The following is a 23,936-nucleotide window of genomic DNA, read 5'->3' on the forward strand; positions in this document are numbered from 1 at the left end:
CCAGAGAGAACAGAGAAGCATCAGATTACTGCCTGCAAAAATGAGAGGGTCACCCTATCTGATACCCACTGTGTACAGAGTTGCCGTTACATGTACAGCAAGCTGGGTGAGCAACCCCAGGCATCGCCAGGATCATATCACAAAACACAGTCCGATTATCTTGCCTCCTCTCAGAGGTATAGATGCCGTTGCTCCGTTCCTCTGTGCCTCTCCCACCCCCTTTTCCTGGGTTTGCCCCCTCCCCTTTCTCCATATCCCTTGCTTTCCTCAATCTGTTGCTCTTCTTTCCCCCCAAGAAGCTCTCTAGTTCTCTCCTGTCCCTTTGATTCCCTCCACCTCCTTTCATCCTCCAAACCTTTTCTATCCACTCCCTGTCTCCTTGCCTTTCTCCGTGTGCCTTTTGGATCTGTTTCCTTTGACACTGGTCCCAGGCCTGCTGCCAAGTTTCAGACCCATTAGTGAGGTGCCTTGCTGACTGAAACACAAATCAAAACTGATCCGGGTACAATTAGCAGCTGCTCGCACCTCATCTGGAAAGCATTAGCCAGCACAGAGAGTGGAGGGAGGGAAACAGGAGAGAAATACTGATGCCAAACAGAACAGATCTCCTATTTTGGAACATGAAAGGATCCTTTCCCAGTAGACGTATAACTGAAAATAAGACACAAATGGACAAAGAGGGCCCCCATGAGAGTCAAAGATGAGTGGTCTATTAACTGACCTTGGGTGTCCTTCAATATCTACATGAGAGATATAGACTCCTCCACATTTGATTCAGGGGTAGAACTGTCATCCAGGAAAAGAGGTGTATGTTCTGTTCAATCCAGATATTTGAACACTCATGAGATCCAAGAGTCCTATACACTCTTGCTGCATACTGTTACCATAGTCCTGCTTCTAGAAATCCAGTGTGTTAAGAATTGAGTTAAAAATTGAGTTAAAAATTCAGATTCCAATTCACTAGGACTGGGGAAGGGCCTGAGATTCTGCCTGTATAACAAGCTGATGTATGAACCACACTTCAAGAGTCTAGGACAGTTCAACTCATGTAATGTTGGTCAAATACCCCTGCTAAAGGCTTCTCCCAGTACCTGTCCTTTTCCTTGTTCAGTTCAGTTCAGTCACTCAGTCGTGTCCGACTCTTTGCAACCCCATGAACTGCAGCACGCCAGGCCTCCTTGTCCATCACCAACTCCCGGAGTTCACTCAAACTCACGTCTGTCAAGTAGGTGATGCCATCCAGCCATCTCATCCTCTGTCGTCTCCTTTTCCTCCTGCCCCCAATCCCTCCCAGCATCAGAGTCTTTTCCAGTGAGTCAACTCTTCGCATGAGGTGGCCAAAGTACTGGAGTTTCAGCTTTAGCATCATTCCTTGCAAAGAACACCCAGGACTGGTCTCCTTTAGGATGGACTGGTTGGATCTCCTTACAGTCCAAGGGACTCTCAAGAGTCTTCTCCAACACCACAGTTCAAAAGCATCGATTCTTTGGCGCTCAGCTTTCTTCACAGTCCAACTCTCACATCCATACATGACTACTGGAAAAACCATAGCCTTGACTAGACAGACCTTTGTTGGCAAAGTAATGTCTCTGCTTTTCAATATGCTGCCTAGGTTGGTCATAACTTTCCTTCCAAGGAGTAAGCGTCTTTTAATTTCATGGCTGCAGTCACCATCTGCAGTGATTTTGGAGCCCCCAAAAATAAAGTCTGACACTGTTTCCACTGTTTCCCCATCTATTTGCCATGAAGTGATGGGACCAGATGCCATGATCTTCGTTTTCTGAATGTTGAGCTTTAAGCCAACTTTTTCACTCTCCATTTTCACTTTCATCAAGAGGCTTTTTAGTTCCTCTTCACTTTCTGCCATAAGGGTGGTGTCATCTGCATATCACAATTACTACTTGATGCCTATCTTTCCAAGTCAAGTGCAAGCTGTCCAAAGGCAAGGACCAGGCCTGTCTGATTTACTTCTGTATCCCCAGTACTAGCCCAGGGTGTTGCTTACAGTAGGTGGTAAATAAACATTTCACAGGTGAATGAACCAGCTCAATCCTCAAGGCCCATCACAAGTATCTCCTCTTTCAGAGAGCTTTTCTAGGCCAGCCTGGTGACATTTGTTAATTTCCCATGTGTCCCAGCCTTTTAACTAGATCATTTGCAACTTAAAACTGGGACTTGGTCTTTTAAGTTTCTTACCTTTTTTTATGCCCTTCCTCCTCCATCCCCCCACCACCTTAGCACTGCCTTGCTCTAGGAGGCATTTAATGGCAGTTGACTGATTGAGAGACCTTAGGATGATGCCAAGTTCTATTTAGACCTCAATTATAAAGCCCGTGGATTGGCTGAATTTTGGCTTGGACTAAAACCAAGGTTTCACATGCCCCAGTGGAAAAGTCTTTAATACTACCTAACACATCTGTGGGTGGAAAGGCTGAGACATTTGTGTGTACAAAATCAAGAGATGTAATATCGTGAGGCTTCCAAAGCAGTTATAAATCAGGCCACTCTGGAGGGTTAATTGGTGCGCCTGTGGCCATTACCTCGCTCCGTTTTCTCCACTGAAAACCATGGCTCACAGTGCAGGGCCTGCTTGCCGGGGTGAGGGCTGCTGCTCTTTTCCAGAATCAGGCTGATCATTTACCTTGGAAATACACAAAACTGGCTTACTATGTTCTCCTATAGAGAGGAGAACCTGGTTTCGTTTGAAATTCATCCAACGTCCTATTGTTCAAACGTTCAGGGATTGGGGAAACCCAGTTTGCCTTTTGTCAAGCACTTTCCCCCCATAATCTTAAAACATGTGTGTATTGTAAGGGACATTTAATGCGTATGCTTTCGATTTACTTACCCTTAAATCATCAAAATATTGTTTTGCGAGATCTGTTTGATGTCTTAATGAGCATTATTTGGGGATTTAAAAACCTTGCATTCAGCATAAAAAGTAGGAAGTTGTATTTTTCCAAAAACACAGTGCCTTCAACACAAAAAAGATTTGAGGGGCTCTTCAGAATCCTCATTTTGAAGGGCTTAAGGGGTTCGGAGCCAGCACAATCCAGGCTCACATCCCTGTCTCCAGTGAATCAAAGTGTAGCTGGAAGTCCTAGGCGTGGCAGACTCTGTGACCCTTCAGTATCCAATGGGGACAAAGCTTAATCTGTCTGGAGACTCCAGCACATATTTCGCAGCCAATATTCCAGATGCATGTTCCATGTGTAATCCTGCAAAATACCTGACTTGATCTTGATTATCTTCTGAAGCAGATAAAACACAAATCTAGGGTATTAGAGACAACTTTTGAAGTTTGGAAGTACCTGGCTAAGAAAATCCACCAGAATGCAGCTCAAAGATGTAGTTCTGTGGGATGGGTTTTCAATGATCAGTTCGATCTCAGGGCAGGCCATGAGGCAGGGGATGTATGACATCCTGTTATCTGCTAAGGCTCTGCCTCAAACGGGCCCTGTAAACTCAGAGCCACCACTTTGGTCTCTGAGTTCTGGTTCAATTGCAGGTGAAACGGTGAAATGACTGGGATGGGTAAGTTTCAAAGTGGTGCTGATATATGCACATGCACACACATACACAGAACGTTTCTATATGAATGTCCCATGTAAACACAATGAGCAAGAACAGAGAAAGTAAGAGATTGTAAATAGCAGAACAAACTCAATAGTTGAATGAGAAGGGACTGCATGTTGCTGAGAACAGGTAACGGGAAATCTGAATCCATAACCACCAACTCTCAGATAATAGGCTCACCTGCGGGGACAGGGAAGTTTGGGGTAAGAGGAGAGAGGAAGATGGCCCTTGGGCAGATAGGAGTGGCCTAAGCAAGTGGTGAGAGGCACAGGGAGACCTGTGTTCCCCAAGCTACCTGGCCTGCCTCCCCATTGTGCTTTTTCCTCTGGGACCTTGGAGCCCAGCCTGGAATGAGCAGAGCTCTGCCTGGGGGAATGAGTCCTCCAGAATTGATATTCAGCTGCTGAGTTAACCACTCAGTAGCTAGCACAGAGGCCTGCCATCTGTCAAGCATGGCACAGCTGTCTCAGAGCCACAGAGATGGCTAAGATGCAGATCCCACCCTCAGCGAGTTCACAGTTTGGCAAAGGCAAGCAGCCAGCTTCCTTCCTGCCCACCCAGGATTCAAGAGAGCGTGAATGGAAACAACGGGACAGAAGGAGACATGAGCAAGATATGGAATTGACAGCCCTGAGCAGATGTGAGGGGCAAAGGACATGGCAGCATTGAGAGTATTATTGAAGTTTCAAGTCTCAGTGTCTTGGAGGATGGTGATATATTAGCAAAAATAGAGATTATAGAGGCAAAAAAAGCAGTTGGGAAGGAAGATGCCACAACCAGCTTGGAACCTACCTGCTCAATCTGGTTGGACATCTCTGTAAAAGGGCTCTACAGGAGACCTTTATTCATTTGGGGAGAAAAAAGTGGATGCCTAGAAAGAAAAAAGTGAATGCAGAAAAATGAGATAAGCATGGAGTAAGAGAGCCTGAAAGCCCTGTTTAAGGGGCTGCACTCTTGCCTGGTGGGAGGCCAGCAAAAACAGTGAACTCTCTTGGCCCCAGCTTGTCTAGGTCAGAACTAGCACTCTGTCTCACTTTTAATCATTTTAAATGTTCTCAAAGTGAGAGAAAAGACTCATCTCACACCCTCATAAACTAGATCAGATGTGTGTGCTTCAATGGGGAGTGGTGAATCTACTTATGGAAATTGTGTTCAGAAATGCCTGACTCCAGCACTTAAAGTCCGTGGCACACATGGAAGGAATTGAGGAGATAGCTAGACTTAAAAATATCCCACCCACACTGTGTAATGTGGCGTCCTGATGCATTTTAGAAACTGAAAAGAACCAGGGTAGGAAAACCTCTGTATAGTTAAATGTGAACACCTTGAACATGAGCTAAATTCTTTAAGGATTTCTATATCACTAAAGACTTGGCCGGTTTCATCCCATAAAGAGAAATCATAGAGTGTCACCTCTGGCTATCTAGAATGCTTTGGAAAATGTATTGTTTTGAAGAAGTAAATATTCCAGAGAGCAAAGAGTTTACCCTTTTCAGTGAAAAATTTTATTTCAGTGATTTTGAATGAAATATTTTCCAAAGGCATATACTTTTCCTTAACTTCTTAAATATGAACTTAATTTTATTTGAGGAATGCCAATTATAAACTGCTATAATAAGAGAAATACTAGACTATAAGTTCATTGAGAAGTGAATGCTGCAAAAATTAGTGAAATCCAAATAAGGTCTATAGTGCATTTAATGGCATTGTACTGGCATTAGTTTTTTCCCTCTGATTATGAACTAATTAAATACACTGTGGTAAGCTAGAGGAAGAGTACACATAGGAAATAATTTTGCAGCTTCTTGTGAGTCTAAAATCATTCAAAGTAAGTGTTCTTTAGTACCCTGACATCAGGGACTCTGTATCAGTTATCAAGGGGATGAATAGAAGGAAGCAAGTAAGGAAAGAAGGGAGGGAGAGAGGGAGGGAGGGAGGACAGACAGACATGGGATCTTTAGAGATCTAAAGAGCTGTATGGGGGCAAGTGTGGAGTATCAGAAATGTGGGACTTTAAATGTAGGCAGGTATCAGGGTGATGGTGGCCTCATAGAATGAGTTTGGAAGTGTTTGTTTCGCTGCAATTTTTTGAAAGAGTTTTAGAAGGATAGGCATTAGCTCTTCTCTAAGTGTTTGATAGAATTCTCCTGTGAAGCCATCTGGTCCTGGGCTTTTGTTTTTTGGGAGTTCTTTTTTTTTTTTTTTTTTTTTTCATCACATCTTCAATTTCAGTGCTTGCAATTGGGTTGTTCATAATTTCTATTTCTTTCTGGTTCAGTCCTGGAAGATTGAACTTTTCTAAATATCTGTCCATTTCTTCCAGGTTATCCATTTTATTGCCATATAGTTGTTCATAATAATCTCTTATAATCCTTTGTATTTCTGCATTATTTGATGTAACCTCTCCTTTTACATTTCTAATTTTGTTGATTTGATTCTTCTCTCTTTTTTTTCTTGATGAGTCTGACTAAAGGCTTGTCAATTTTGTTTATCTTCTCAAAGAAACAGCTTTTAGTTTTATTAATCTTTACTATTGTTTCTTTCATTTCTTTCTGATTTATTTCTGTTCAGATCTTTATGATTTCTTTCCTTCTACTAATTTTGGGGTTTTTTTGTTCTTCTTTTTCCAGTTATTTTAGGTGTAAAGTTAGGTTGTCTATTCGATGTTTATCTTGTTTCTTGAGGTAGGATTGTATTGCTATAAACTTCCCTCTTAGAACTGCTTTTGCTGCATCCCATAGGTTTTGAATTGTCGTGTTTTCATTGTCATTTGTTTCTAGAACTTTTTTTCATTTCCCTTTTGATTTCTTCAGTAACCTGTTGGTTATTTAGAAACATGTTGTTTAATCTCCATGTGTTTGTGTTTCTTACACTTTTTTTCTTGTAATTGAAATCTAGTCTCATAGCATTGTGGTCAGAGAAGATGCTTGATACGATTTCAATTTTCTTAAATTTACTGAGGTTTGATTTGTGACCCAAGATATGGTCTGTCCTGGAGAATGTTCCATGTGCACTTGAGAAGAAGGTGTATTCTTATGCATTTGGATGGAATGTCCTGAAGATATCAATGAGATCCATCTTAGCTAATGTATCATTTAAGACTTGTGTTTCCTTATTAATTTTCTGTTTTGATGATCTGTCCATTGGTGTGAGTGGGGTGTTAAAGTCTCCTACTATTATTGTGTTACTGTCAATTTCTCCTTTTATGTCTGTTAGTGTTTGTCTTATGTATTAAGGTGCTCCTATGTTGGGTGCATAGATATTTACAATTGTTATGTCTTCCTCTTGGATTGATGCCTTGATCTTTATGGAGTATCCTTCCTTATCTCTTGGAATATTTATTTTAAGGTCTATTTGTCTGATATGAGGATTGCTACCCCAGCTTTCTTTTGCTTCCCATTTGCATGGAATATATTTTTCCATCCTCTCACTTTCAGTCTATATGTGTCTTGAGGTCTGAAGTGGGTTTCTTTTAGACAGTATACATGTGAGTCTTGTTTTTGTATCCATTCAGCCAGTCTGTGTCTTTTGGCTGGAGCATTTAATCCATTTACATTTTAAGTAATTATTGATGTATATGTTCCTATTGCCATTTTCTTAAATGTTTGGGGTTTATTTTTTATATCTTTTTTTCTTCTCTTGTATTTCTTGACTATATAAGTCTAAATCCCTTTAACATTTATTGTAAAGCTGGTTTGGTAGTACTGAATTCTCTTAACTTTTGCTTGTCTGAAAAGCTTTTTATTTCTTCATCAATTTTGAATGAGATCCTTGCTAGGTACAGTAATCTTGGTTGTAGATTTTTCTCTTTAGGACTTTAAATATATCTTGCCATCCCCTTCTGGCCTGCAGAGTTTCTGCTGAAAGATCACATGTTAAGTGTATGGGGTTTCCCCTGTATGTTACTTGTTGCTTCTCCCTTGCTGCTTTTAATATTCTTTCTTTGTGTTTAGTCTTTGTTAGCTTGATTAGTATGTGTCTTGGTGTGTTTCTCCTTGGGTTTATCCTGTATGGGACTCTTTGTGCCTCTTGGACTTGATTATTTCCTTTTCCATGTTGGGGAAATTTTCAACTATAATCTCTTCAAAAATTTTCTCATAACCTTTCTTTTTTCTTCTTCCTCTGGGGCCCCTACAACTTCAAATGTTGGTGTGTTTGATATTGTCCCAGAGGTTTCTGAGACTATTCTCAGTTCTTTTCATTCTTTTTACTTTATTCTGCTCTTCAGAAGTTATTTCCACCATTTTATCTTCCAGCTCACTGATTCGTTCTTCTGCTTCAGATATTCTGCTATTGATTCCTTCTAGAGTATTTTTAATTTCAGTAATTGTGTCTTTTGTCTCTGTATGTTTATTCTTTAATTCTTCTAGGTCTTTGTTAATTAACTCTTGCATAGTCTCATTTTGTTTTCAAGGTTTTTGATCATCTTTACTATCATTATTCTGAATTCTTTTTTCAGGTAGTTTGCCTATTTCCTCTTCATTTATTTGGACTTCTGTGTTTCTAGTTTTTTCCTTCATTTGTATAGCATTTCTATGCCTTTTCGTTATCTTTTTGAACTTAGTGTGTTTGAAGTCTCCTTTTGCCAGGCTTCAGGGTTGATTTCTTTCTTCCTTTTGGTTTCTTCCCTCCTAAGATTGGTCCAGTGGTTTGTGAAAGCTTCATATAGGGTGAGATTTGTGCTGAGTTTTTGTTTGTTTGGTTGTTTGTTTTTCCTCTGATCAGCAAGGCTGAGTGAGGTGGTAATCCTGTCTGCTGATGATTTGGTTTGTATTTTTGTTGTTTAGATGAGGTGTCCTGCACAGGGTGCTCCTGGTGGTTGGGTGATGCTGGGTCTTGTATTCAGGTGGTTTCCTTTGTGTGGATTCTCACTATTTGAAACTCCCTAGGGGTAATTCTCTGGTACTCTAGGGTCTTGGAGTTAGTGCTCCCACTCCAAAGACTCAGGGCTTGATCTCTGGTGTTGCATATAAGAATGAGTCTCCCCCAGTGGTATGCTGGAGCCTGCTTGTGTCAGCTTGGAGGACTTGATTGTATGTATCTCCTTCCAATTGAGCATTCAGTAATCTCATCCTGAGAATTGTAGTTCACACTCACAAGAGCAGCACAGCAAGCTATGCTCCTCTGGCCAAGAAAACTACAGGCCAATATCACTGATGAACATAGATGCAAAAATCCTCACCAAAAGTTTAGCAAACATCAAAAAGCTCATATACCATAATCAAGTTGGGTTTATTCCAGGAATGCAAGGATTCTTCAATATTCACAAATCAATATGATACACCATATTAACAAATTGAAAGATAAAAACCATATGATAATCTGAATAGATGCAGAAAAACCCTTTGACAAAATTCAGCACCATTTATGATTAAAACTCTTCAAAAAATAGGCATAGAAGGAACCTACCTCAACAGAGTAAAGGCCATATATGATACATCTATGGCAAACATTATTCTTAATGGTGAAAAACTGAAAGCATTCCCCCTAAGATCAGGAACAAGACAAGGGTGTCCACTTCCACCATTGTTATTCAACATAGTTCTGAAAGTCCTAGCTATAGTAATCAGAGAAGAAAAAAAAAATAAAAGAAATCCAGATAGGAAAAGAAGTAAAGCTCTCACCGTTTGCAGATGACATGATACTGTACATGCTGCTGCTGCTGCTGCTAAGTCGCATTAGTCGTGTCCGACTCTGTGCGACCCCATAGACGGCAGCCCACCAGGCTCCCCCATCCCTGGGATTCTCTAGGCAAGAACACTGGAGTGGGTTGCCATTTTCTTCTCCAATGCGTGAAAGTGAAGTCGCTCAGTCGTGTCCAACTCTTTGGGACCCCATGGACTGCAGCCCATCAGGCTCCTCCGTCCATGGGATTTTCCCGGCAAGAGTACTGGACTGGGGTACCATTGCCTTCTCCAATACTGTACATAGAAAACCCTAAAGATAATATCAGAAAATTACTAGAGCTAATCAGTGAATTTAGCAAAGTTGCAGGATACAAAATCAATACACAAAAATCACTTGCATTTCTATATACTAACAATGAAAAATCTGAAAGGGAAATTAAGGAATCAATCCTATTCACCTTTGCAACAAAAAGAATTGAATATCTAAGAATAAACTTACCTAAGGAGACAAAAGAAGTGTACACAGAAAATTTTTAAGACACTAATGAAAGGAATCAAAGACAACATAAACAGATGGAGAGATATTCCATGTTCCTGGGTAGGAAGAATCAATATTGTGAAAATGACTGTACTACCAAATGCAATCTACACATTCAGTGTGATCCCTATCAAATTACCAATGGCATTTTTCATAGAACTGAAACAAAAAACTTCACAATCCATATGGAAACACAGAAGACCCTGAATAGCCAAAGCAGTCCTGAGAAAGAAGAATGGAGCTGGAGGAATCATCCTTCCTGACTTCAGATTATACTATAAAGCTACAGTCATCAAGACAGTATGGGGGAATACTGGCACAAAAACAGAAATATAGATCAATGGAACAAGATAGAAAACCCAGAAATAAACCCATGCACCTATGGGTACCTTATTTTTGACAAAGGAGGCAAGAATATACAATGGGGCAAAAACAGCCTCTTCAATAAATGGTACTGGGAAAACTGGACAGCACATATAAAAGAATGAAATTAGAACACTTCCTAACACCATACACAAAGATAAAACGGATTAAAGACCTAAATATAAGACCAGAAACTATAAAACTCTTAGAGGAAAACATACGCAAAACACTCAAGGACGTAAATCAAAGCAAGATCCTCCATGACCCACCTTCTACAGTAATGGAAATAAAAACAAAAGTAAACAAGTGTGACCTGATTAAACTTAAAAGCTTTTGCACAGCAAAGGAAACTATAAGCAAGGTGAAAAGACAACACTCAGAATGGGAGAAAATAATAGCAAATGAAGCAATTGACAAAGGATTAATTTCCAAAATATACAAGCAGCTCATACAACTCAAAACCAGAAAAACAAACAACCCAATCAAAAAGTGGGAAAAAGACCTAAACAGACATTTCTCCAAAGGAGATATACAGACCACTAACAAACATGTGAAAAGATGCTCAACATCTTTCATCATTAGAGAAATGCAAATCAAAACTACAATGAGATATCACCTCACATCAGTCAGAATGGCCATCATCAAAAAGTCTACAAATGGTAAATGCTGGAGAGGGAGTGGATAAAAGGGACCACTCTTGCGCTTTTGGTGGGAACATAAATTGATACAGCCACTATGGAAGACGGTATGGAGATTCCTTAAAAAACTAGGAATGAAACCATCATATGACCCAGCAATTCCACTCCTAGGCATATACCCTGAGGAAATCAAAATTGAAAAAGGGAAATGTATCCCATTGCTCATTGCAGCACTATTTACAATAGCTAGAACACGAAAGCAACCTAGATGTCTATCAACAGATGAATGGATAAAGAAGTTGTGGTACATATACACAATGGAATGTTACTCAGCCATAACAAGGAACATACTTGAGTTAGTTCTGATGAGGTGGATGAACCTAGAATCTATTATACAGAGTGAAGTGAGTCAGAAAGAGAAAGATAAATATCGTATTCTAACACACATACATGGAATCTATAAAAATGGTACTGAAGAATTTATTTACAGGGCAACAATGGAGAAACAGACAGAATAGACTTATGGACATGGGGAGAGGGGAGGAAAGAATGAGATGTATGGAAAGAGTAACGTGAAAACTTACATTACCATATGTAAAATAGAGAGCCAACAGGAATTTGCTGTATGGCTCAGGAAACTCAAACAGGGGCTCTCTATCAGCCTAGAGGGGTGGGATGGGGAGGGAGATGGGAGGGAGGTTCAAAAGAGACGGGATATATGTATACCTATGGGTGATTCATGTTGAGGTTTGACAGAAAATAACAAAATTCTGTAAAGCAATTATCCTTCAATAAAAAAAAATTTTTTTTAATGTAGGCAGGCTCTGAGGTATACCCCCTTCCTAGCTTTGTGACAAATGTCTTAAACTCTAGGAACCTCCACATTACCTTTGTAACATAGCAATAAAAATAGATGCTACAGAGGATTGCTGTGAGGATTAAATTGAACAATATGCCCAATACACCCAATAGAGTATCTGTTGTCTGTTGGGTGTTCAATAAATTGACCTATTCTGAATGTCCCTGAGTAGTGCATGGTTGTAATTCTTACGTCTTAGTCTGTAGTTCTAGTTTCTGACCATCAGAGTTCCGCTCTCACACTCTGATGCTCTCTGCCTACTTCCCTGTTTAGTTTGACAGTCCTCACCTGCTGTGAGCTTAATAGGATTCCACATGCAATATTAAATAGACTCAAAATAAGAATCTCATTCTGCAAATAAAATGTGTTTCAACCCATAGACACTAATTTTAGTTGCTCAGAAATATTTTTCTTTTGATGTGTTTTGTATTTTTCGGTTGACTTCCAGATAGATGAGGTTCTGTGATGAGTCCCAGTAAGATTAGAGAATGGTATTAACAAAAAATAACAATAACCATCATTTGTTGATCATAAAATGTGAACTATTTTAAGTGTCTGGTGTATATTACCTCATTTAATTCTTATCACCACCTTGTGAGGTAACTTTTTGATCTCTACCCTGTAGATTAAGGATTTCATCCTTTGCCCAAGGTCCCAGAGTGAATTATCTGCAAAGTTGACATCACAAGCCCCAGCTAAAGCCAAAGCCCAGCTCCTCTCACAGAGGGTACTGTGACAGAGTCCTGAGAGAGAGCTAGGTCCCTTCGATGAAGGAGGTAAAGAGGGGGTGAAGAGAAGAGGAAAGAAGGAAAAGAAATTAGTAGTCAAGAGTCCAGTTCTTCTAAATCTCAAGGAAATAGCAGTCCTAGAACAGCATGATTTTATACTGTAGTTCCTTAATAAATGTTTGTTGAATGTTTCAGAAAAAAACAAAAACAAAAAAAAAACCAGCGTTCCCCAAACTACCTAAAGAAAGGAAACTTTTCTTACGGGTTTCTCTTTCTGTGTCCTGAGACCCTTCATCTCCCGTGCTGACCTACCTCCTAATGAACAGCAGAGTTGGTCAAGAAACCTCTCCTCTCACAGAACCTGAAACTCTAGGATCTAAATTACATAAATTCCCTTTACAGGCAATCTCTTACGAATTGTCTACTTTGCATTTTGAAGAATTCCTGTGTCTGGTGACCAGACATCTGAAGAAATGTTAATGATCTCACCAAAGGGTCCTGTCTGTAGGTGTTCATTGTTCATGAGCTTCAGCTCACAAGGGGAACCCTGAGGATAGACACAAAAGAGGGAAAAGAGGGCAGAGCATTTGTGCTGAGACACAGAAAGTAAGTCTCTTTTGTAAGGCAGCAGAGACCAGAATCCAGCAAGGTTGCAGACCTAACCAGTTGTAAAGTCAGAGGAGCCTTTATATTTGTTGTTGTTCTTCTTTATTTACTTTTAAAATTTATTTCTTTTAAATCGGGGGATATTGCTTTACAATATTATGTTGGTTTCTGCCACATATTAACATGAATCAGCCGTAGGTATACGTATGTCCTCTCCCTCTTGAACCTCCCTCCCACACCATCCCACCCTCTAAGTTGTCACAGAGCACTGGATTTGAGTTCCCTGCGTCACACAGCAAGTTTCCACCAGCTATCTAATTTTACATATGGTAATGCATATGTTTCAATGTTACTCTCTCAGTTCATTCCACCCTTTACATCCCTACCTCCATGCCCACAAGTCTGTTCTCTGTGTCTGAGTCTTTAAATAGAAAAGTTTGCTGGGCCTTGGCATATATTTTGTAAAGGGGTTGTGGCGTGAGGGATGTTTGGAACAACTATAAACAGGAACTGCTGTGTCCTTATTAGGAATAATCACTTCTGCAGGCAGAGAAGTGGCTGTCGAGGCTGTGCTCGAAACCTCCTTCATATCTCCTGGCCCCAGCCTGTCCTTCCCATTGCTGCTGTACGAACTCATTGAGGCTGTACTCTATGGTTGCTCTTGGAGATTGCTGCTCAGCAGGGCCCAAGAAAAGAAAAAGCCAGGGATTCCATCTGGCAGAGTCCACCTTGATCCCAGCTGCTCACAAGAGCTGTTTATTCCCACCAACACTGAGCCCAGTGTAGCCCTCTTCCCTACCGGGTGGCCTTAAGAGCTGTCCAACAGGCCTGGCAAATTTTGTCAAAGCCAGACACTGGGCAGGACTTCAGGGGGTGGGTCTGGGTACTCAGCAGCCTGGATTTGGAGAGGCCAGTGCTCAACAGAAGGTAGGAGCAACAAGAGTGGACCGGTGCTTCAGCTTCCCTGATGGGAAGGGCAGATGCATCCTCAGGCCTCAATGCCAGAGGTCATTGCCTCAGGGTCACACTGAGCCAGTATCACAGAGTGAGTAAAAGTGTAGGCTGTACCAACAAATAGTATAACAGATGCAGGATTCTGGCTCTGCCTCTTTCTAGATGCATTTTTTTCTGGGCATGAAAGTAAGACTTGTCAAATAGCTGAATTAAGGGGAAACAGAGAGTCTTTTAGAAATCTAGGTATAGGACAAACTGCCCTGGAGCAGATGAAGTTTATTTATAAAAAATTTGGAATTAAGGAGCCTAAGCAAATTGAAGGCAATATAAAGTCAGTTTTCCATATTTTGAGTTTCAAGAGCTAATGAAATAATCAAATGAAGATGCTAGTAAGCAGACAGAAAACAGGAAGGGAATTTAAGAGACTGATTAGAACTAGGTTTTCTTCTCATTGATCCATGCATGACCCTATCTTATTTTATTTAATCTTTAATAATATGATGAACATGATGAACCTATAACCCAACTTAAGAACCAACCATTACCAGTAATCCACATCCACCCAGGTGTTCATCCATATCCCACCCCTCCACCTCAGAGGAAACCATGATCCTGACTTCTGTGTCTATGAGTCCTTGCTCTGTTTTCTGTTTAATTACATATATATTCTTATCTTAAAAATAAATTTGACTTATTTTGCTTGTTTTTGAGCTTTCTAAACAGGTTATACTATAATGTCTGTTGGAATTTACTTTGGTCACTCAACATTATGTCACTAAGATTTATATGTGTTACGTGACACTAAATAACACTAGTTTTCACTATTGTGTATATTCCATTGGGTGAAAATACACTACTTATGTCTCATCATTAAGCATATGAGTTGTTTCCCATTTTGCTATTCTGAGCAATGAGCTATAAACAATTTTTCACATGTCTCCTTGTGCATATGTGTAAGAGTCACTCTTCTTCAGTTAATCCTCTGAACAGACCTATAGCAAGGGTACTTTTTATAATATCTATTGTAATTTCCATCTTACAGAAGAGAAAATGGAGGCTTAAAGACGACCAGACCAGACCAAGCTCTGTTCTCTTAATCATTATATGTAAGCTGAGAATGAGGAACTAGAACAAGATTGTGCAAAATGTAAAAGCTTAGGCCTAAAGAAATCAGAGATGTGAGAGGAATGGAAAAGGTTTTGATTAAGTACTTTTATGTGACAAGGAATCAGGGAAAGAGGAGAGGGATGTGAACATGTTGGACTTTTACTGTTTCAGGCCACGTGCTAGGCCCTTTGCATCAATTCAGTTCAGTCGCTCAGTCATGTCTGACTCTTTGCGACCCCATGGACTGCAGCACGCCAGGCTTCCCTGTCTTCCACCAACTCCCAGAGCTTACTCAAACTCATGTCCATCAAGTCGGTGATACCATCCAACCATCTCATCCTCTGTCATCCCCTTCTCCTCTTGCCTTCAATCTTTCCCAGCATCAGGGTCTTTTCAAATGAGTCAGTTCTTCACATCAGGTAGCCAAAGTATTGGAGTTTCAGCTTCAACATCAGTCCTTCCAATGAATATTCAGGACTGATTTCCTTTAGGATGGACTGGTTGGCTCTCCTTGCAATCAAGAGTCTTCTCCAACATCACAGTTCAAAAGCATCAATTCTTCAGCGCTCAGCTTTCTTCACAGTCCAACTCTCACATCCATACATGACCACTGGAAAAACCATAGCCTTGACTAGACGGACCTTTGTGGGCTAAGTAATGTCTCTGCTTTTTAATATGCTGTCTAGGATGGTCATAATTTTCCTTCCAGGGAGTAAATGTCTTTTAATTTCATGGCTGCAATCACCATCTGCAGTGATTTTGGAGCCCCCAAAAATAAAGTCTGTCACTGTTTCCACTGTTTACCTGTCTATTTGCCATGAAGTAATGGGACTGGATGCCATTATCTTAATTTTCTGAATGTTGAGCTTTAAGGCAACTTTTGCACTCTCCTCTTTCACTTACATCAGGAGGCTCTTTAGTTCTTTAGGCCCTTTGCATACATTGACTTATTTCAATAGGAGCAACTTAGAAAGATAATTTAGAAGTAGAAAAGGCTCCTGAGAGATTGGAAAGCATCCAGTGTAATGGAACTAAGCAGTCTGGGCTTTCTGTGTGTTTGTGTGCTTAGTCACTCAGTCCTGTCTGACTCTTGTGACCATTTAGACTGTAGCCTGCCAGGCTCCTCTGTACATGGAATTTTCCAGGCAAGAATACTGGAGCAGGTTGCCATTTCCTTCTTCAGGGGATCTTCCCGACCCAGGGATCGAACTTGCATCTCTGTGTGTCGTTCATTGCAGGTGGCTTCTTTACCTGATAAGCCACTGGGGAAGCCCAGGCTTTCTGTAGGTTGCATAAGTGACAGGAACAGGAAACTAAAGACAGTGCCACTGAGCAAGGTTGGGCATATGCAAGCAGAAGCGTTGAGGTAAGGGCGTGGATGAGGCCAGAGAGGCCACTTATTTGCTGACCATGGCCTCTCACTTCGGGAAGGTCATGTATCAGATGAACTGAGGTGGGGAATATCAAGGGACTAAAGTTCACAGAGGGGATACAGAGGCAGTCCAGCATCGGCACAGGTGGGAGAGAGGTGGGAAAGTGAGAGACACAAAGACTTTTCATGGTTTGAGATCTTAGAGGTTTAGCAGCTAAGCCCTAGCAGTTTATGGCTGCTCAGGAGTGTCCTGAAGGAAAGAAGAGGCAGATGAAGGCCTCTGGGACTGAGAATCCAGAAGGCTGGCCTACATAGAGCACTTTGTTTTTTAATTATCTTCATAACCCCCCGGTGGGGTTGTTCTTACTAGAGACATTACATAGTTGGCCCAACTTGGGCCCCCCCAATTTCGAAGAAGCAGGCCTGGGATGTGAACTAAGCCGTCTTTTCTGAGTTCCCCTTTCCTCTTTAGTGCCTGCAACTCCCACGCGCCATTCAAGAGTCAGTCCAGATGTCATCTCCAGGAAGTCTTCATCTATGACTCTTCCCCTTGCATCCCAATTGCTAATTTGTTTCTCACTATGTGTGTTAGTTGCTCAGTCGTGTCCAACTCTTCGCAATCCCATGAACTATAGCCCACCAGGCTCCTCTGTCCATGGGATTCTCCAGACAAGAATATTGGAGTGGGTTTCTATTTCCTTCTCCATGGTTCTCACTACTCTAGAGAAAAGTGGCTGTGCCTTTATTTCCTGTGCATGGCATCATTTCTGACCCAGAGTGGGCTCAGTAAAAGTTTATGAAATTAATTGACATATCTGAAAACAATAGACTGCACCCAGAGACATACCAAGCCAGGAAACTCTGTTTCTAATATTTGGACTTACAGTCCCCCTAAGTTTGGTTTGAGAAAAAAATGGCTGTCTATAAAAACAAGGCCAGTGTAACAGGGGCTGGTAGAAGGGCAGCCAAGGGAAGCTGGGGTTGGGAGCCTTGGAAGGGGTGGGCTTATCTGGGTGGGAATAAGTTTAGAAGAGAGGAGAAACAACTTAAGTGACTAAGCATGTATTTGTCAAATTACTTTAGTCATTACTCAAAAGCCCCAGTTTCCAAAGAAGCCACCGGATATAACCTTAGTTCATCCTACCTCCATTACCCTACCCCAACCCCAGAAGAAAGTAGAAACCACCCAGCACAGCTCTCATTCCTAATTCTTCGTCCCCACTTTCCTCCTCTCCCCCTGCTCCCCTGAACCTCGTAGCCCCCTCCACACGCACACCTTCCCTCCTCATGCACAGATCACGGCAGGGTCACTCCATCCCCAGATGCACACTGTGCCTGCTGCCTCCCGGGCTCCCAGGCTCCTCCTGGGTTCCCAGCCTGGGAGCAGAGAAAACCTGTTTTCAGTTAAGGCTTTGGTCACACACAGATGCCTTTTCCATTACTCTTGTTTTTCCTCTTGAAGTGTAACATTTCCAATTAATTCTCCACAGGGGAGGAGGCCCTGTGTTAACCACCCCCACGTGGGCATGATGGGGGGGAGGTGCAGGGTATCTGGAGGCCCGCCCTGGACTGCCAACAGCTGACCCATGAGCAGCCTGCAACAGGAGCTTTCTTCCCTTTGGGGGAAGGAGAGTGACCCTGTGGACAGTTTCAGGACATGTCAGAGGTGTGACCACCTCTGTGGCTAAGGTACATAATGGGGACCCTCTTCTAAGTTCCTCTTACTGACCTTCTGACAGCCTGAAAACACTAAATGAATCTTGACTGCAAGAGGACATGGAGTTTATCTGTTTCAGAAGCTAGGGGAAGAGTTAGAAAATAAGGTCCATAATATGTGTGTGTGATAGTCACTCAGTCGTGTCCGATTCTTCGAGACCCCATGGATTGTAGGCCGCCAGGCTCCTCTGTCCTTGGAATTTCCTAGGCAAGAATACTGGAGTGGGTTTCATTTCCTCCTCCAGAGGATATTCCTGACCCAGGGATCGAACCTGGATATCCCACATTATGAGCAGATTCTTTACCATCTGAGCCACTAGGGAAGCCCCAAGGCCCATAACAGATCCATGAAAATCAAGAGGATCTCCTTGTGGAGCTCCACATTTTTACCTACCTCTATAGCAGGGATCCCCAACTTCCAGGATCTAACACTTGATGATCTGAGGTGGAGCTGATGTAATAATAATGGATAAAAGTTAGTCAGGGCTTTCCTGATGCTCACATGGTAAAGAATCTGTCTGCAGTGCAGGAGATCCAGGTTTGATCCCTGCGTCGGGAAGATCCCCTGGAGAAGGGAATGGCTACCCACTCTAGTACTCTTGCCTGGAGAACTCCATGGACAGAGCACAATAAATAGAATGTACTTGAATCATCCCAAAACCATCCCCCTCCCCCTGATCTGTGGAAAAGTTGTCTTCCACGAAACCGGTCCCTGGGGTCAAAAGTTTGGGGACAACTGCATAGCATATAATTTCCTCCAGAAATTACAGCAGGGTATAAGTGAGAATGTTAGGAGTTCCTTCTGTCCCCTGAGGAGAGTTTATATCCCTGTCCATGTGATATAAGTAAATACACCAAGTTGCTTTGAAATTGAACAGTGGACTCAGCTCAATCACTATTCCCCACAGATTAGCCTCACAAAGAGGAAATTCAAATTTGAGCTTCAGGAAAATCAAAGACTTGAATTTCATGGGTGCTGAAATTTGGGCAGATTCATCAAAATTGCATGTTCTTAACCTGTGAGTGTCAGGTGTCAGCTGTGATAAGTCCTTGGTGTGGTTTTTTGAACTCCAGTATGCCAGGCTACTGTGAGTTTGACAGCCACTGCGGAGTTAGCCAAGATCATGGCCCTGCCGTGATCTTGTGTTGTACAGGGCCGCCATGGGCCAACTCCATCTGTGCAGAGGACCTGGACTCCACTCTTGCCCATTTGGGGCTCCTGCCAGGAATCCTTGACACTGGAGATACATCTGATTGATTCTGGGATTGGGAAAACGGATTGAAGCAGAATCCCTTCAGCAGTGGGAAGAACAAAAGTCATGGGAACTGGGTTGTGGAAACAGAAGGAGGAGGCGAGGACTTTTGTTTGAAGGGAAGAACTGGAGAGTCCTGTCAGAGTTGAGGCTGAGAGAGCTCTGACAAGCAAAGGACACATGCTGTTTATAATCTTAAGTAGGCTTGATTACACCTTGAAAGCTTTGTGGCCTCTCTCCCAGGCACCTGGGTCCAATTATCCAGGGCCCCATCTACCTAGAAGAAAAAACGGCATTTGACTCTCCCAGACTGACTTCACTCTCACCAGACTCGCATCCTCTTTCTCACATGAACTTAAAGGAATGCAAGTGGTAGAGGGGACCATGGCTGTTGAAATACACCCTCTAGGATTTCATCACTGTTTCATGCGTTACAACAGCCTTAAGTTTGATCATCAGCAACTTACTCCTCTGCACAGGTTGTCCTGGTAAAAGAATGAGATGCTTATTTTTTTCCCAACTTCACTGAGATGCAACTGACATATAGCAATGGGTAAGTTTAAGGTGTACAATGTAACAGTTTGATATTTATATATATTGTGACATGATTACCACAATAAGGTTAGTTAACACAACACATTTATCAACACACATAGTTATACTTTTTGTGTGTGGCAAGAACTTTTAAGATCTGCTTTCTTAGCAACTTTCAAATACACAATATAGTATTGTTAACCACAGTTACCATGCTGCTGTATACATTAGATCCCCAGAACTTATTCACTTTATAACCGCAAGTTTGTACCCTTTGACCATCATACTGCTCCCCCCACCATGCACCACAACCACCAAACTACTGTTTGTCTGCCTTTAGTTTTTTAAGATTTGAACATATAAATGAGATCACACAGTATATGTATTTTTCTGACTGATTTTAGCATAATGCCTCAAGGTTCATCTATGTTGTCTCAAATGGCAGGACTTCCTTCTTTTTTATGGCTGAAATATATAGCTCACGCTTTCTTTATTCATTTTCTATCATTGGATGCTTGGGTTATTTCCATGTCTTGGCTATTATAAATAATGCTGCTATGAACATTGGGGTGCAGATATATCTTTAAGATAATATCAGTAATTTCATTTCCTTTGGGTATATACTCAGAAGTGGATTTCCTGCATCATATGGTAGCCCCATTTTTAATTTGGGGAACCTCCGTACTGTTTTCTGTAATGGCTGTGCCAATTTACATTCCCACCAAGAGTGCACAGGTGGTCCCTTTTCTCCAGCATTTGTTAACTCTTTTTGATAACAGCCATTCTAGCAGGTATAGCTCATCATGGTTTTGATTTGTATTTTCCTGGTATTAGTGATGTTGAGTACATTTTCATGTACCTGTTGGCCATTTGTATATCATTTTTGGAAAAATGTTCAGGTCTTTTGCCCATTTTTAAATCAGGTTATTATTATTATTATTGTTGCTATTGTGTTGCATGCATTCCTTATGTATTTTGGATATTAACCCCTCATCAGACATATAATTCGCAAATATTTTCCCCCATTCTATAGATTGCCTTTTCATTCTATTGATAGTTTTATTTCCTGTGCAGAAGCGTTTTAGGTTGATGTAGTTCCACATGTTTATTTTTGCTTTTGTTGTTTGTGCTTTTGGTGTCATATCCAAAAAAAAAAAATCATTGCTAAGCTTTTCCCTATGCTCTCTTCTAGGAGTTCATGGTTTCCAGTCTTACTTTTAAGTCCCTAAGCCATTTCCAGGTAGTTTTTGTGAGTGATGTAAAATAAGGGTCCATGCTTTTTTGATGTTTTTATGTATTGACAATTTAAAGGATGTACCAGGTGATTTAAAATTTTAGGGAATGGCAAAGTGGGTTGGGCAGTATTCAGTGCATATTCAATACGATCAGATCGCAGGAATGAGTGCTCTGAAAGAAAATAGAAAAAAATGTGGTCTTAGATATCTGGAAGTAACCTTCCAAATGAGTAGGCAGAATTCGCCCATGTGGAATAGATAATTACATACTTAAAGTGAAAGTGAAGTCACTCAGTCATGTCCAACTCTTTGGGACACCATGGACTGTAGCCTACCAGAATCCTCAGTCCATGGGATTTTCCAGGCAAGAATAGTGGAGTGGGTTGCCATTTCCTTCTCCAGGGAATCTTTCCGACCCAGGGATTGAACCCAGGTCTACTGCATTGTAGGCAGACGCTTTACATCTGAGCCACCAGGGAAGCCCAATACATACTTAAACATGAAGACTAATGGGTGAGGGGAAATAGATCTCCTTTAACAGAGTAGTTAGGGAAAGCTCTAAAATGATACATTTAAGCAAAGACCTGAAGACTGAAAGAGCCTAAAGAACCACCATCTTCCCTGGTGGCTCAGTAGTAAAGAATTTGCCTGCCAATCAATGCAGGAGACATGGGTTTGATCCCTGGGTAGGGAAAATCCCCTGGAGAAGGAAATGGCAACCCACTCCCAGTATTCTTGCCTGGCAAATCTCATGGACAGATGAGCTAGGCAGGCTACAGTCTATGGGGTCCTAAAAGGATTGGACACAACTTAGCAACTAAAATAACAACAAAGAATGAAAAAAGCTAGTCTTATAAAGACCAGGTAGAAAATTTTTCCAGGGAGAGGAACCAGAATATGCAAAGTCTCTGAGACCGAAAAAGTTTGTTCAAGGAAATGAAAGAAGACCATTGTGACTACAGCTAATTTTTAAAAAACACCATGAGATAATAGTGCATATAAAATTTTGCATACTGTATTTTCATCTAACATAAAAATACATTTCCTGTGTATTACTTTTTTCAAAAATACGGTTTTTTTTAATTTTATTTTATTTTTTAAACTTTACATAATTGTATTAGTTTTGCCAAATATCAAAATGAATCCGCCACAGGTATACATGTGTTCCCCATCCTGAACCCTCCTCCCTCCTCCCTCCCCATTCCAACCCATTCTATAAATGTAATATAATTTGCATCACTATACCTTTCAAAAAATAGTTTCCAACTTTTTGCATCTACAAATGAGAGCACAGCTTTATATACAAATACATAAATGTCTGAATTTATTTTTGTCAGGAAAATTACCAGGAGTGGGACAACTTTGGTGAATAAACATTTTTAAACCAAATTGCTCTCTCTAGAAAGTTGGTCTATGTTACTCTTTTACAACTTTAAATTCCAGCAGTATATGAAGTCCATTCAAAAGGCAGTAGTAATTTGAGCACGATTTTAAATGTAAGCTAATTAAATAGAAATTCTTAGTGTAGGACACAATTAACATTATTGAGAAATGTTAGTATAGAAGTTGCTTCATAATATATAAACCCAAATACATGAAAGAATCAACACAAGAGGAAAATTATGTCAAATCAATACATGGCTTTGGGGAAATTGTTTATTTGGAAAAAGATTAGATTATCTCCTTACTTCATACCACATACATTCCTGATGGATTAAGGTGTAAATATTTTTTAAAAAAGTAAACTATAGAAGAACTCTAAGAATATATAGGAATATACTTATAGGGGAGGAGAAACAAGAAAGGAAAAGGTTGATGGATCTAACTGCATATGGATTCAAAACTCTTCTGCTTCAAAAGTCCTGCCAATATAAATCCATTCTCTGAGAATAAAATAGGTGCACTTAATAGGTTTCTTTGTAGTAATAGCTAATATGCAATGTGTGCTTGTCAGGCACTTGCTAAGTACTTAATCTGCTTTTATTATTTACTTCCAGTGAGGTGGATACTATTATATATAATACTCCTGACTCAGAGGTGCTGGAATCACCAGTGATCAGTAGTAAACTGAGCTAAACAGGGATATTCTTGGTCAAGCACCCAACAGCTTGCCCAGGACACTCATTGACCAGAGACTCTTGTTCCTCTGCTCCTCACTCTCCCTTTGTATCAGCCTGGTCCACTTGGCAGTCATCACCTGCCCATCAGGGGCAGCTGCTGCTGCTGCTAAGTTGCTTCAGTTGTGTCCATCAGGGGCAGCAGAAGAGCACATTGTGATCTCATTCATTTCGAGAGCGAAGACTGCTGTTTTATGAACACTGGTCACCTCTGACTTTCTCCTCTACCATCTAAGCCAACTCAGAAGTCACCATAGAAAAGGAAAATATTATTAGAACTTGTATTACTGATCCAGGGATCGTCTCCACTGAGCTGAGACAGAAAATTAATATGTTTATCAAGAAAGATTACGCCAGTCAGCAAAGAGTCTTTTTCAGGCTGTCGGGATAAACAGAGGGAGTCCCTGGCTGCCCTCAGGGCTGGCCCCTGGGCAGGGTGTCTGCACAGAGCTAGTAGTACAATGCTTCATCCACCTCTGCACAAAACAGGCTTCAGACCTTATCCTGCCTCCAGTCCTGCCCTAGACAGGCCTCCGCTCTCAGCCACAAGTGTCTTCCTCTGTGTATTTTATTATAAGAAGATATTCAAGAGTGATTAAGGAAATAGAAAGAAATGATTTCTCAGAAAATTTTTAAAAGGCTAAATAAGTATGATATAGCTAAACAATGACTAACGCTGTCCGCTTCAGCTCCTTGGGAACTCTATTGGGCCC

The 23,936-nt window shown here is 41.1% G+C and overlaps 1 protein-coding gene and 1 long non-coding RNA gene across 3 annotated transcripts in view; one reads left to right on the forward strand and one right to left on the reverse strand.

The window, feature by feature from the left end:
- Window positions 1-3,030: 3,030 nt before the first annotated feature.
- Window positions 3,031-17,758, reverse strand: LOC129644838 (uncharacterized). The gene is made up of 3 exons (XR_008711008.1): window positions 17,645-17,758; window positions 4,369-4,447; window positions 3,031-3,218 (listed from the first exon to the last, which is right to left on the reverse strand). It is a non-coding gene; the product is annotated as an uncharacterized LOC129644838 (long non-coding RNA).
- A 1,858-nt stretch (window positions 17,759-19,616) lies between these two features.
- BOC (BOC cell adhesion associated, oncogene regulated) overlaps window positions 19,617-23,936 on the forward strand; it is a 100,006-nt gene continuing 95,686 nt past the window's right edge. For both annotated transcript variants that reach the window (XM_055568174.1, XM_055568175.1), the window contains exon 1: window positions 19,617-19,890. The gene's annotated coding sequence lies outside the window, so the exon portion shown is untranslated. The remainder of the gene's footprint in view (window positions 19,891-23,936) is intronic.

This window comes from Bubalus kerabau, chromosome 2 (genome assembly GCF_029407905.1).
Source record: "Bubalus kerabau isolate K-KA32 ecotype Philippines breed swamp buffalo chromosome 2, PCC_UOA_SB_1v2, whole genome shotgun sequence".
In the NCBI taxonomy this organism is placed as follows: Eukaryota; Metazoa; Chordata; class Mammalia; order Artiodactyla; family Bovidae; genus Bubalus; species Bubalus kerabau.